Below are 14,909 nucleotides of genomic sequence, written 5' to 3'. Positions count from 1 at the left end.
CTAGTCCGTGCCGAACACGTATTCTCCCCTAGTCCCATATACCTGCGCTCAGACCATAACCCTCCATTCCTTTCCCGTCCATATAACTATCCAATTTATTTTTAAATAATAAAAACGAACCTGCCTCCATCACCTTCACTGGAAGCTCATTGCACACAGCCACCACTCTCTGAGTAAAGAAGTTCCCCCCTCATGTTACCCCTAAACTTCTGTCCCTTAATTCTCAAGTCATGTCCCCTTGTTTGAATCTTCCCTACTCTCAGTGGGAAAAGCTTATCCATGTCAACTCTGTCTATCCCTCTCATCATTTTAAAGACCTCTATCAAGTCCCCCCTTAACCTTCTGCGCTAAAGAATAAAGCCCTAACTTGTTCAACCTTTCTCTGTAACTTAGTTGCTGAAACCCAGGCAACATTCTAGTAAATCTCCTCTGTACTCTCTCTATTTTGTTGACATCCTTCCTATAAATAGGCGACCAAAATTGTACACCATACTCCAGAATTGGCCTCACCAATGCCTTGTACAATTTTAACATTACATCCCAACTTCTATACTCAATGTTCTGATTTATAAAGGCCAGCACACCAAACGCTTTCTTTACCACCCTATCTATATGAGATTCCACTTTCAAGGAACTGCGCACAGTTATTCCCAGATCCTTCTGTTCACCTGCATTCTTCAATTCCCTACCATTTACCATGTATGTCCTATTTTGATTTGTCCTGCCAAGATGTAGCACCTCACACTTATCAGCATTAAACTCCATCTGCCACCTTTCAGCAAACTCTTCCAACTGGCATAAATCTCTCTGTAGACTTTGAAAATCTACTTCATTATCCACAACCCCACTTAGTATATCATCTGCATACTTACTAATCCAATTTACCACACCATCATCCAGATCATTGATGTACATGACAAACAACAGTGGACCCAACACAGATCCCTGTGGCACCCCACTAGTCACTGGCCTCCAACCTGACAAACAACCATCCACCATTACTCTCTGGCATCTCCCATTCAGCCACTGTTGAAACCATCTTGCTACTCCACCGTTAATACCCAACAATTGAACCTTCTTAACCAACCTTCCGTGAGGAACCTTGCCAAAGGCCTTACTGAAGTCCATATATACAACATCCACTGCTTTACCCTCATCAATTTCCCAAGTAACCTCTTCAAAGAATTCAAGAAGATTAGTCAAGCATGACCTTCCAGGCACAAATCCATGTTGACTGTTCCTAATCAGACCCTGTTTATCCAGATGCTTATATATTTTATCTGTATATATGTAGATGTGGCCCTTGTGGCTAAAGGGATCAGGGGGTATGGAGAGAAGGCAGGGATGGGATACTGAGTTAGATGATCAGCCATGATCATTCGAATGGCGTTGCAGGTTGTTTTTACACACATGACAGTGGGGGCCTGGAGTGCATTGCCTGTGGCGGTGGTGAAGGCATTTATGATGGTGGCAGTTAAGAGCCTTTTAAATAGGCACATGGAAGTGCAGGGAATAGACGGATATGGATCATGTACAGGCCGATGGGATCAGTTCAACTAGGCATCAGGATGAGGCTTGACCGAAGGGCCCATTCCTGTGCTGCACTGTTTTACGATCTCTGAAAGTTGCAACACAGATAGATAGAGCAGAGAATAAAGCATATGACGTGATTGCCTCGATAGTTAGGGTGTGGAATATAAAAGGTGGAAGGTTATGTTGCAGCTTTATATGACACCGGTTATACTACACTTGGGGAATTGCATACAATTCTGGTTGTCATATTATAAGAATGATGTGCTGGAGCAAGTGTTGAGGAGATTTATCAGGATGCCATCTGAATTGGGGACATTAGTTAGGGAGAGAGTTTGGATAGGTTGGGTTTGGTTCTCATGGGGCAATGCAGGGTATGAGCCTGATAGAGGTTTAAATTGGGATTTGAGGGGAGAGATTTTTACATGGAGTGTGGTTGATACATGAAATTAACGGCCAGAAGAGGTGGTGATGTTTTATAATTACTATATTTAAGAGACATTTATACAGGCACTTGAATGGATCGACTGGGCTTATATTCACTGGAATTTAGAAGGATGAAAGGGTATCTTATAGAAACATGTAAAATTCTTAAGGGATTGGACAGGGTAGATGCAGGGAAAATGTTCCCGATGTTGGGGGAGTCCAGAACCAGGGGTCACAGTTTAAGAATAAGGGGTAGGCCGTTTAGGACTGAGATGAAGAAAAACTTTTTCACCCACAGTTGCGAATCTGTGGAATTCTCTGCCACAGAAGGCAGTGGAAGCCAATTCATTGGATGTATTCAAGAGAGAGTTAGATATAGCTCTTCGGGCTAACAGAATCAAGGGATATGGGGGGAAAAGCAGGAACGGGGTACTGATTTTTGATGATCAGCCATGATCATAGTAAATGGCGGTGCTGGCTCGAAGGGATGAATGGCCTACTCCTGCGCCTATTTTCTATGTTTCTAATTCAGTACGGCATAGAAGAATATTGACTTAATGCAGACAAATGGGATTAGTGTACATGGGCAAAAAATCTGGAATGAATGTGGTGGGTCAAATTGGCCAAACGTTTTTGTGCTGTGCAAAGTTATGACACTAAAGCAGAAGGGGTTAAATCCATTTGTATCTCTGTAAATGGGAGAGCAGTAAAACATTTCTATGTTAGTCTTTGATTTACTACTTAGCTGGACAGCCAGCTGTGAGTGGAATTCTGTTATTTGGTGTCAACAAATGAAGTGGTTTTGCTTGCTAAAATTAGGTTATAGAAACATAGAAAATAGGTGCAGGAGTAGGCCATTCAGCTCTTCGAGCCTGCACCGCCATTTTGTATTGTATTGTATTTTAATGACCACACAGCCAGGCTGGTGGAATTTTGGGTTGTCAGCAGCGATACAATAATAAAGAACACACAACCACAATAAAAAATGTAACACAAACATCCACCACAGCATTCATCACTGTGGTGGAAGGCACAACATTTGGCCAGTCCTCCTCCATTTCCCCCCCCGTGGACAGGACCAGAGTCCAGAGTCAGTCCAGGATCGGCTCTTCCTCACCGGAGACCGCGGCTTTAAGTTGTTGTAGGCCGCAGGCCGGCGGTTGAGATTTAAAGTCTCCGCCGCAGCCAGAAGCACCGTAGACTGCAGAACCGGCGGTCGAAGCTCCCCTCCAGGGGTGATGGTGAGTCCATGCCGGACCCGCGGTAGAAGTTATCCGCGGGCCGGCAATGGTGGCTTCTTCTTCCCTCGGGTCCCCCACGAGGGATCCCGGGCTGTAGAAGCCGCGCCAGCTGGAGCTCTGCAGACCGCGGCTTCAGGCTGCCGGCTGCCCCGGGCCAGCGAAACGGAGCGCTCCCCTCCAGCGAGCCCCAGCGAGGGCTCACCCGCTCCTCGCCGAGAGTCCACGCTGCGTCTGCCGCTGAAGCCCCGGGCGCGTCTCCGGGAAAGGCCGTGCCGATCCACGGGGGAGGCGACCTGAAAAAAAGTTGCCTCTCCGTGGAGGAGGCGACCGAAGCGGTTTCCCTCTCACCCCCCCCCCTCCCCCCCCCCCCCCCCCCCCTCCACACCCCCCCCCCCCTCCACCCACCCCCCACACAAAACACACAAAGAAACACAAAATACATACTTTAAAACATATTAAAAAATAAGAAAAAGCTGATCATCCAATTCAGTATCCTGTGCCTGCTTCTCTCCATACCCCCGGATCCCTTTAGCCACAAGGGTCACATCTAGCTCCCGCTTAAATATAACCAATGAAAACAGGTTATTAAGCAAATACCTCTCTGTAGTACAGACTTGGAATCATTCATTAGTTCGCTATTGTTTTTGATTTACATTTTTCATTTGCCAGCAAATACTTGGGTCAACAGAGTCCAGAAGGCGGTTCTTAATTGAAGCATCCTGTGGCGAAAATATTCAGTTTCTCTACTCACTGCTCATAATACCCATGGGATATCAGAACAAATAGTTCTTTTTAAAAGAACGTCCCCATTTCACAGACAGCATTAGAAAATGTTTTTGACCGACAAGTTCTATATCCTTCACAGGCAAACGCTAAAACGTTTTAAACAAACTTTGCTGCAGACAAGACAGCTTGCTGGATCTCCATGTGCGTAACAGGATTCCATTAGTAATGTTTTCCCAAGTTCGCTGGAAAATATTGTTGCTTTAAATCCCACAGTTCAAAAGATTTAAAAACAGCAGTAACGCAGTCAATTTGTGCTGTGCATGTGTGGGGCTGCAAGCACACAATAACAGCAGAAGTGGATTTTTTTTAATGGAGGATTATTTTTAATCACCTTTTGGCTGGCACTGTTGCTAATGATTCAACTTAACTTTGGTGGTGTGAACTCTGTGGTAAAGGACATTAGTGCTATTCTCAGTGGTGGTACAGATCCCTGCCAGGAAGGAGCTGGTTACTACCGCATGTGAGAGCAGGGGATGGTTACTACTAATGGAGGAGCAAACAGATATTCTTTGCATAAGATAGAAAGTAGGAGGAGAACCTGAACTTGGCATCAAAGGGATGTTGAATTAACGCGAGTGTGTGGTTGGAGAGAGAGAGATTAAATTGGAGACACAATGATGCAGCTGGTAGAGCTGCTGCCTCACAGCTCCAGAGACCTGGATTCAATCCTGATCTCTGGTGTTGGCTGCAAGGAGACAGCATTCTCTAAATGGGTGCTCAACCCATATCCCCACGATGTGTGGCGAAAGTAGGTTCATTGTCCTCTGCAAATAGTCCCTAATGTGTAGGGAGAGGATACAAAAGAGGAATGACATAAAACTAGTGTGAAGGGGTTGGCATGGGCAGAAGGGCCTGTTTCCATGCTGTAGCACTAACATTAAAACAAAGATACAGAGTCTGTGGTAGGACTGACTAAAACATGTTTTCTATCTCACCAGTGTTTAGCTGAGGAATTTGCAACACACCCAAGATTTCCTGTGAGATTACATGGAACAGAACAACGCAGGAATACAAGTTCATTTCATGGGTCAAGGAGTGTTGAAAAGAGTCTTTGGAGAGAGAGAGAGGGAGAGAGAGAGGGAGAGGGACTTGGGGTTATCTGTGTGCATGTGTGTACTCATTCCTTGTTATCAATAGAGCAGGTTTTCTGAATGCTGGCATGTGACATTGTGATAATGCTAGATTGGGAAGTCGTTAGTCCTCTGGACTGAACGAACTCTGAGAATGGGCAGGAATCACCCAAATCTTAGCTGAACCAAAGGACGAGACATGAAAATAAGTGGTTAAGTCTGAGGCGAAGTACAGGTAAGAAATTGCGAATCTTGTGTCAGCCCAACACATTAACCCTTAATGTCAACGAAACAAATGTTGGTTGTTGACTTGAGGAACCTTGTTCTCATCAACAAAGCTGCTGAAGTTTAGATCACACGACAATCTTGCACCAATCTGCTGTTTGTATTTACTGGTGTATTTATCATTGCTAAATGTATACTGTTTAGCCTGAGCTTCATGAGAACAAGGCATTTCATTGCACTCTGGTGTACACAACAAGAAACTGATCTGATCTGAGTCTAGATTGAAGGGTGATATCATCAACACACTAAAGAAGGTAGAAACTGTAAAGTCATTTTATTTGTTGAGGCTGACCAGAACTGAAGGGCTTCTCAAATTAAAAAAATTGAGAAAAGATATGGAGGTTTAAAATAAGGAGTTTTTTAATTTTTGCAGGAGGTAACCCAGTGCCTGTACATTTGCATTTCTCTTCCCCTAAAACCCACGGTTTCCTGGTCACTTGAGATTTTTTTTGCACTAAAGTTGACTTGATATCTATGCACATGACAAAAAGGGATATGGAAAAGAAATGCAGAATTGTGGTAAGGCTTCGTTCTACCTGAATGACAGAACAAGCTGGATTGTATGATGATTGATGATTGATGATTCAATTTAATTGTCATTGTCAGTGTACAGTACAGAGACAACGAAATGCATTTTAGCATCTCCCTTGAAAGGGAGACACAGGGCGTCGCGGTGTGCCCGCGCCGCCGCCGTTTTGCCCTTTTCCCCATGATTCTGCTAATGGTGGTCATTGGCATGGCTGTATGATAGTCTGGGATGGGTTTGGTGAAGTGTTCTTTTCCAGGCACTCCTGTAGGCTTTGATATCGGAGACAAATTTTTAAAATAAATTCTGCCTTCTGGCTTCAGTAATGGTAAATGTTCAGTTTCATTCTGCAGCGATGACTCAAGAGTGTGGTAACAGGTCCATCGGCCCAACTTGCCCACACTGGCCAACATGTCCCAGCTACACTAGTCCTACCTGCCCGCGCTTGGTCCATATCCCTCCAAACTTGTCCCATCCATGTACCTGTCTAACGGTTTCTAAATGTTGGGATAGTCCCAGCCTCAACTACCTCCTCTGGCAGCTTGTGACATATACCCACCACCCTTTGTGTGAAGAAGTTACCCCTCAGATTCCTATTAACTGTTTTCCCCTTCACCTTGAACCTATGTCTTCTGGTCCTTGATTCCCTTAATCTGGGCAAGACTAGGGGAATCGAGTGCAAGAATGGTAGAGTTTATCATATCATGGGTGAAATGGCAGCTACTGATCTGTCGGTATTTAAAAACAAATTCTTACACAAGCATACAGCCTGCTTGTAATATTTTATGGACTCTGTCTTCTGGGAGTGATTGCTCATTCATTCCCTTGACCAAACTCTATTAAAACTGGAAGAAGACACATTTAGTTGGGGAGTGATACATCCAATTTTTTTTTACACCCAACAATAGACCTTGCTTGGTTAAAATTACTCAATGTACTTCTATGAATTTCTGGGGCAAGAAGTGAATTCAGTAAGCCCTGCTCCTCAACCCAAACAGTTGACCGTCTCAGTGCTCCACCTTGTGTGAAATTGGCCATTTGGCTGGAGACAAAATCAGAATAATGAGCATTCTAATTGGAAGTGACCGGTGACTGGTATTGTCCCACAAGGATTTGTTAGCAATATTTGTTAACAAGCTGAGTGCTGCGATTGAAAGGTAAAAATCCAAGCAGAGACGTAACAAAGGCAAAAGTAGACGGTGCTATAAATGAAGGCATACTGCTGAGGGAATAGTAAAAAGCTGTCACTGGGCAAAACCATGGCAAATGTGAGATGATATACAGAAACATGGTTGACCATACCTTAGCAATCTAGGAGCAGTTCTGCCAACAATTCTTGAAAGGTACATTTGCCTTGAAGGAGAGCTGCATAGATTTATCAGTGATACCTGGAGCCCAGAAACTAAATTAAGAGAAGAGATTACAAATGTTGGGTTGTGCTCCCTGGGATTTAAAGATTTATTTGGTGCTTTTTATAGAATTATGGGGAATTGATGGATAGGCAAGAGAGAAATCATTTCCATTAACAAGGGATGAAGTGATATAGAGTGTTCAAATGTTTCATAGAAACATAGAAAATAGGTGCAGGAGTAGGCCATTCGGCCCTTCGAGCGTGCACCACCATTCAATATGATCATGGCTTTCATTGATGAAGTTAGGAAATCCTTCCATTGAGAAATTATGGGAGCAGTTTGTAATTCTCTCGTGCAAATAATAATTAATACTAATTTGATAATTCTAAATATGAGATTGTACTTTAAAAAAAAAATAGCTATCACTATTAAAAGAGACAAGGATATATTGTTTGAGGTGATGAGCAGGGGTAGGGCAGTGGTGGTATATGGATTCAGACCAGATATGTTCTTGATTAATGGCAGAACAGCCTTGAGGAGCACGCTGCCCTCTTTCCCATGCTTGCCTACCTGTAGACACTGCAGCGGCTGGAATCCTGCACATAACGCTATGTGCTGGAGTCACTCAGCTGGTCGGGCAGCATCTCTGGAGAAAACGAATAGGTGACGTTTCAGGTCGTGTCCACAGAAGGATCTCAACCTGAAACGTCACTTATTCCTTTTCCGCTGAGTTACTCCGGCATTTTGTGTCCATCATCGGTGTAAATCAGCATCTGCAATTCCTTCCTACACAATCATTGTTCAGCCAGGCACACTTTGTTTATGCCAACAGATCCTAAATGCAATACAAAGGATCTATTTAATATTCAATGACTGTTGGAATCCAATATTAGTTTTCTTGATGTCATTGGTAAGGTAATTTAAAAATGTAAATGTCCACTCGGCAATATCACATTAAAAACATATTTATTCAGTGACCAGAAAGAGATGGATTTTTCTGTAATTCGTTACCTGGTAAATAATGAATATCCTATTTCTGTGAAAGTTGCAGGTTACATGCTGTTGATGTGTCTGTTTTGTAAATAATATATTTATTTGAACTTGATGAAGGTTCATCTGTGACACAACTGTGGCATGGTGGCGCAGTGGTTGAGTTGATGCCTTACAGCGCCAGAGACACGGGTTCGATCCTGACCACGGGTGTTGCCTGTATGGAGTTTGTACCCTCTCCCTGTGACCAGCATGGTTTTCTCAGAGATCTTTGGTTTGCTACTGCACTTCAAAGACGTAGAGGTTTGTAGGCTAATTGGCTTGATACAAATGCAAACTGTCCCTAGTGTGTGTAGGATAGTGTTAATGTGCGGGGATCACTGGTTGGTGTGGACTCGGTGGGCTGAAGATTCAGATTCAGATTCAGATTCAGATTCAGATTCAATTTTAATTGTCATTGTCAGTGTACAGTACAGAGACAACGAAATGCATTTAGCATCTCCCTGGAAGAGTGATAATAGCAAACGATTTTGGGGGGTGGTGATTGGCAGTCACCGAGGTACGTTGTTGAGTGACAGCTGCCGGAAAGAAGCTGTTCCTCGACCTGCTGGTTCGGCAACGGAGAGACCTGTAGCGCCTCCCGGATGGTAGGAGGGTAAACAGTCCATGGTTTGGGTGAGAGCAGTCCTTGGCGATGCTGAGCGCCCTCCGCAGACAGCGCTTGCTTTGGACAGACTCAATGGAAGGGAGCGAGGAACCGGTGATGCGTTGGACAATTTTCACCACCCTCTGTAATGCCTTCCGGTCGGAGACAGAGCAGATGCCATACCATACTGTGATGCAGTTGGTAAGGATGCTCTCGATGGTGCAGCGGTAGAAGTTCACCAGGATCTGAGGAGACAGATGGACCTTCTTCAGTCTCCTCAGGAAGAAGAGACGCTGATGAGCCTTCTTGATCAGAGAAGAGGTATTGTGGGTCCAAGAGAGGTCATCGGAGATGTTGACTCCCAGGAACCTGAAGCTAGAAAACACGTTCCACCTCCGTCGCGTTAATGTGGATGGGGGTGTGCGTGCCACCTCTGGACTTCCTGAAGTCTACAATGAGCTCCTTGGTCTTCTTGGAGTTAAGGGCCAGGTTGTTGTCAGCGCACCATGCTGCTAAGTGCTGGACCTCCTCCCTGTAGGCCAGCTCATCGTTGTTGCTGATGAGGCCAATCACCGTTGTATCATCTGCATACTTGATGATGGTGTTAGTACCATGTACAGGTGTGCAGTCATAGGTGAAGAGGGAGTAGAGGAGGGGGCTCAGCACACAGCCCTGTGGAACGCCGGTGTTCAGGGTGAGGGTTGAAGAGGTGTGCTTGTCTAACCTCACAGACTGGGGTCTGTCGGTTAGAAAGTCCAGTACCCAGTTGCAGAGGGAGGGGTCGATGCCCAGGTTACCGAGTTTGGTGATCAGTTTTGATGGTATAATGGTGTTGAATGCTGAGCTGTAATCGATGAGCAGCATTCTTACGTAAGTGTCTCTGTTGTCGAGGTGGGAGAGGGCAGAGTGAAGTGCCATTGAGATGGCATCCTCCGTACTCCTGTTCTTGCGGTAGGCAAACTGATAGGGATCCAGTGTGGGGGGTAGGCAGCTTTTGAGGTGTGCCAGGACCAGCCTCTCGAAGCACTTGGTGATGATGGGGGTAAGTGCAACTGGGCGGAAGTCGTTGAGGCTTGCTGCAGTGGAGTGTTTTGGCACTGGCACAATGGAGGTGGTTTTAAGGCAAGTGGGGACAACTGCTTGGGCAAGTGACAGGTTGAAGATGTCAGTCCAGACGTCTGTCAGCTGCGCAGCACAGGCCCTGAGCACGCGCCCGAGAAGGGCCTGTTTCCACGCTGTATCTCTAAACTAAACCATTCTGTTTTCACTTTTTTTGGTCCTCTGCTAATCATAAGTTATTATTCTGCAGCACTTCTAAAATTTCTTGCAATATTTTGCACTATTGACAAGATGCTCATGTCACAGAAGAGTTGAAACCAGTGTAAATATTCATAACTGCTATCTCTCTGTGATGGCTTAGTGCAGTGTGAAATTACGGAAAATGCAATAAATTTGGGAGCATGTCAGACATAACGTGATGGCAGAATATTCGATGGCAGAATATTTTCACTTCATTAACTTTACACATTTAATTTGTGGACATGCAGTTAGTAAATATTTGCATGATTAAGTTTTCAGCACTTTTTTCATTGATCACAACTCCAATCTCTAAAGAGTGAATCTGGTTCATCCCACTTGCAATTACAGTCAAGTGTTCATCAGAGAAGTAACATCAAATGAGAGTTTGGAAAAGCAACTCTGCTCAATGGTGTGGTCAATGGTGTAAAGATCCAGATTTTCAAATGGAGGATGAATATTTCAGTCAGTGAATAAAATGTGTAGCCTGCTTCAAATTCAGTTGTCCTCATTCAGATTTGCTAAATTGATGGTTAGTGTTAGGCTGATTAATATTACACTGCACACTTCATATAATGAAGGGAAAAAAAACAGTACAGAAGTGACCCAGCAGGTCGAACTTCTGCGGAAGTGTCCCAACCCGAAACGCCATCTATCCATTTCTTCCACAGACGCTGCCTGGCCTGCTGAGTCACTCCAATATTCTGTGTTTTCTTTTGTAAACCAGCACGTGCAGTTCTCGATGTCTACATAATGAAGGAATTTTGATTTGCTGAAACATACAGTATGCAAACAAATAACTGTGTTTAACATGCATTGTCTTGTACAGCATATCATTAGGGCTGGGGAACATTGAAAATTGGTGCTCGTTTCCTTTCTTCACTCAGTAAAGATGTAACTCAAAGAACCCGAACCACAACACAGTAAATCCCTCAATTGTTGAACAATTATATGTTTATAGTGGGCCAGCCGTTGTTTGATCTGTTCAACATTTGCACACACTCTCTCTGCACTATTCCCACAGGTTTTCTTTACTCAGAGAGTGGTAGCTGTGTGGAATGAGCTTCCAGTGAAGGTGGTGGAGGCAGGTTCGTTTTTATCATTTAAAAATAAATTGGATAGTTATATGGATGGGAAGGGAATAGAGGGTTATGGTTTGAGCGCAGGTATATGGGACTAGGGGAGATTATGTGTTCGGCACGGACTAGAAGGGTCGAGATGGCCTGTTTCCGTGCTGTAATTGTTATATGGTTATATGGTTATATGGTTTCCTTACCTACAGCAGCAGCTTAGGAAGGCGCTGTTCTGGGAATGTGCACTCTGCTGCTTCTGGTGAAGGTGTGCAGCCTGCAAGTAGCGACAGGGCCGCAGGTGGCAGAAGCTGAGCTCATGCTCCCTGGACTGTGCCCTGACAGTCTTCAACAGCTCGCTGCTCTCGGAGGCATTTATACTGTTTCAATTGTCTCCGATATGGACTTTTAAAACGGTTAAAATATATTACAATGAGTAAACGATTTTTAAACTTATTAGAAAATAATCCCAGTTAAAGTGCAACACACTTTCATAAAATGGATTAATGATACTTGATTCAATGATAATTTATTGTCACGTGTACCTAAGTACAGTGAAATTCTTTATTTTTGCATACAAAGAGTCTCACCTAAGCGGTCTCAAAGAGTCGCCGTGTTTCTGGGGCCGACAAAATTACACAGAACAGTCTTATCATCTCGCCGCAGCGAACCAGGCCTACCTCAGCAGATGGCCCACCAGCCCCGCCACGTTCTTGGCAAGTTAGAAACAAATTAGTTTTGTGTATAATTTAAAGATACAATGCGGAAACACGCCCTTTGGCCCACCATCTGCGCCTACCGACTATCCCAGTTCACTAGCACTATCCTGCATACTAGGGAGAATTTGCAATCTTTACCGAAGCCAATCGACCTACAAACCTGTACATCTTCAGAGTGTGGGAGGAAACCAGAGTACCCGTGGTCCGTATCAAACCCGGGTCTCTGACGCTGTAAGGCAGCAACTCTACTGCTGCACCACTGTGGCGCCCCAAATGTAAAGTGAAACAAAGAAAAGTAAACAAAAATACTAAATCTGAATATACCATTTTAATGAAGGTTGGTGACCCCGACATTCAAAAGAATTGTGTTGCTCTTTGAACACCAACCATGCCTGGAGTAAACCCAAGGGCACTAGATGCATTTTACATCTAGCTCCTCATTGTAGAATCTTCTCAATACTCGAGGGTGAATCCAATGGCGAAACTGGAGGACCTCCACTATCTTCCTGACTCCCAAAAAAGCAGCGCTGAGATGTGAAAGTCTAAGTGTGCTAATGTTAGTGGGTGATTGGGTGGTGGCTTCCTGTATAACTGCATCAGAGCTTGTTCCTGCCACAAGATTAGGTGAAACCTTGTAACTTGAAATAAATGTTACTAATCATTCATCTTCTCCTTTGTTGCCCAATGACTGCAGTAAAATGAGCCAATCGCAATCCTAGTTCTGAAGTAGTTCAATAAAGTTTCTCTGTTATGCGCAGAGCAAGCCAGCTTTTCACATGTCAGCTTTTAATGTTTGTTACCCAACAGGTATTAAGCAAGCATAGATGGCATAGACCGAGTTGCAACTAAGCTCCAGAGATTCTGGTTCACTCCTGACCTCCATAGCTGTCTTTGCGGTGTTTGCACATTCGCTTGATGAACCCAGGAATGAGTAGGTTAACATATGATGAATGTTTGTCAGCACTGGGCCTATATTCGCTGGAGTTTAGAAGAATGAGGGGGGGACCTCATTGAAATGTACAGAATAGTGAAAGGCTTGGATAGAGTGGATGTGGAGAGGATGTTTCCACTAGTGGGACAGTCTAGGACTAGAGGTCATAGCCTACAGAATTAAAGGACATTCTTTTAGGAAGAAGATGAGGAGGAATTTCATTAGTCAGAGGATGGTGTGTCTGTGGAATTCTTTGCCACAGAAGGTTGTGGAAGCAAAGTCAGTGGATATATTTAAGGCAGTGATTGATATAATCTGAAGAAGGGTTTCGGCCCGAGTACAGGTATCAGAGGTTATTCTTGATTAGTACAGGTATCAGAGGTTTATGGGGAGAAGGCAGGAGAATGGGGTTAGGAGGGAGGTATAGATCAGCCATGATTGAATGGCGGAGTAGACGATGGGGCGAATGGACTAATTCTACTCCTATTGTAAATAAGCTCTTTCTAAGCTTCCCCCCAGTCCAGGTCAGTCAATAAACTACTGATTCAAGCACTGGAACAACTAAACTTCATTTTTGGAAAGCACAACAAATCACCCTATACGATACCGAAACCACTGCAGGTTCGATCCCTGTATCTGCTTGGCCAAGCCCTTTTAGCCTCGTGCAAGCAGAAACACTCCAAAATGTCATGCAGTCCCAAGCACTCTTCCTGAAGATCAACCACGGACCTTGAGGGTGCTACCTTTGATAGGTCCCCGAACCTTGAGGGGCCGATCTACAGTGGGGTGGCACATTCACAATCCAATCAAGTATAACAAATTACAATAATACATTACTGACAGGTACACAGGCCAATTACAGAAATCTTCTTACAATGTTGCAGGTGAAGCTTCTGGAAGAGGCTAACGAACCTTGAATATGCAACATTTACCCTGGGATTCAAAGACCAGGCAGGGTTTAACATTTCAACCAATCAACACTTAACAGGGTAACTGTCTCACAACATTATTTACAATATATACAAAGTTCTTGCAGAGAACCAATTATTAATGCATTTTACATTTCCCATGATGCTCTTTGCAGAAATCGCATCCATCTGACAACTGACAATGCAACATTGATCTGGGCCCCAGACTTACTGGTACCATCAGACGCTTGTCCCATTTCTACAGAGAACACCATACCTGACCAAAATGGCTTTGCAATACACAAGTCCTTATTAAAGTGTGGGTACTATTGCTGCTTGATTTTAACCAGGAGTAACACAATCACATGATCTAATGACCATACGGGTTTCCTCTAGATACTTGTAGCTTGGGTTAGTTGCTCCTTGGTGCAGGAGGAACCAAGGGGGAATTAATGCGCAAGTGGGAGAGAAATATTTGCAGGGTACATGGAAATAAGAAGAGGGTAATGGCACTGATGAGATACCTTCCTGTGAGCTGACAAGGATCCACTAGGTTCAATGGCCACCTACTATGTGCTGTATAAGTGTGAGGTAAAAATGTCCCAGCAGCTGTAAACTATTCAGAGTACTTATTAGAGTAAAGCATTTTCCCTTTCAATTGATGGCAGCAAATTGTAACCATCAAATATTGTTGCAAGGTACTTTGAGTCAGTGCATTGTAAGAAAGAGATGTTTGGAAGGTTGGCAGATTTGATTTTTTTTTTTAATGGCGTTTGAACAGAAGGAAAGGGAATTTTGAGAAACATTTCAGAAAATAGGATTAATTTAACATTCAGAATTTAGGTGTCAGTTATTTGCAACATCTACAAAAGGACACATCAGTCAGAGTATTGAGTATAGAAGTTGGGAGGTCATATTGCAGTTATATAAGGCATTGGTGAGGCCGAATTTAGAGTATTGTGTTCAGTTCTGGGCACTAGATTACAGGAAAGATGTTGTCAATTTGGAAAGAGGATTTATGAGTATGTTACCATGACTTGAGGGCCTGAGCTATAGGGAGAGGTTGAGTAGGCGAGGACTCTATTCCTTGGAGTGCAGGAGGGTGTGAGATGATCTTATAGGGGTGTACTGAA

General features: G+C 43.9%; 1 protein-coding gene across 1 annotated transcript in view; it reads left to right on the top strand.

Annotated features, from left to right (window-relative positions):
- Positions 1 to 14,909, top strand: part of plxdc2b (plexin domain containing 2b) — a 476,090-nt gene that overhangs the window by 82,279 nt on the left and 378,902 nt on the right. The window lies entirely within an intron of this gene.

Source organism: Leucoraja erinacea, chromosome 2 (genome assembly GCF_028641065.1).
Source record: "Leucoraja erinacea ecotype New England chromosome 2, Leri_hhj_1, whole genome shotgun sequence".
Taxonomy (NCBI): domain Eukaryota; kingdom Metazoa; phylum Chordata; class Chondrichthyes; order Rajiformes; family Rajidae; genus Leucoraja; species Leucoraja erinaceus.
Note: the sequence above shows the minus strand (reverse complement) of the source record. Positions and strands in the feature narration are given on the sequence as shown.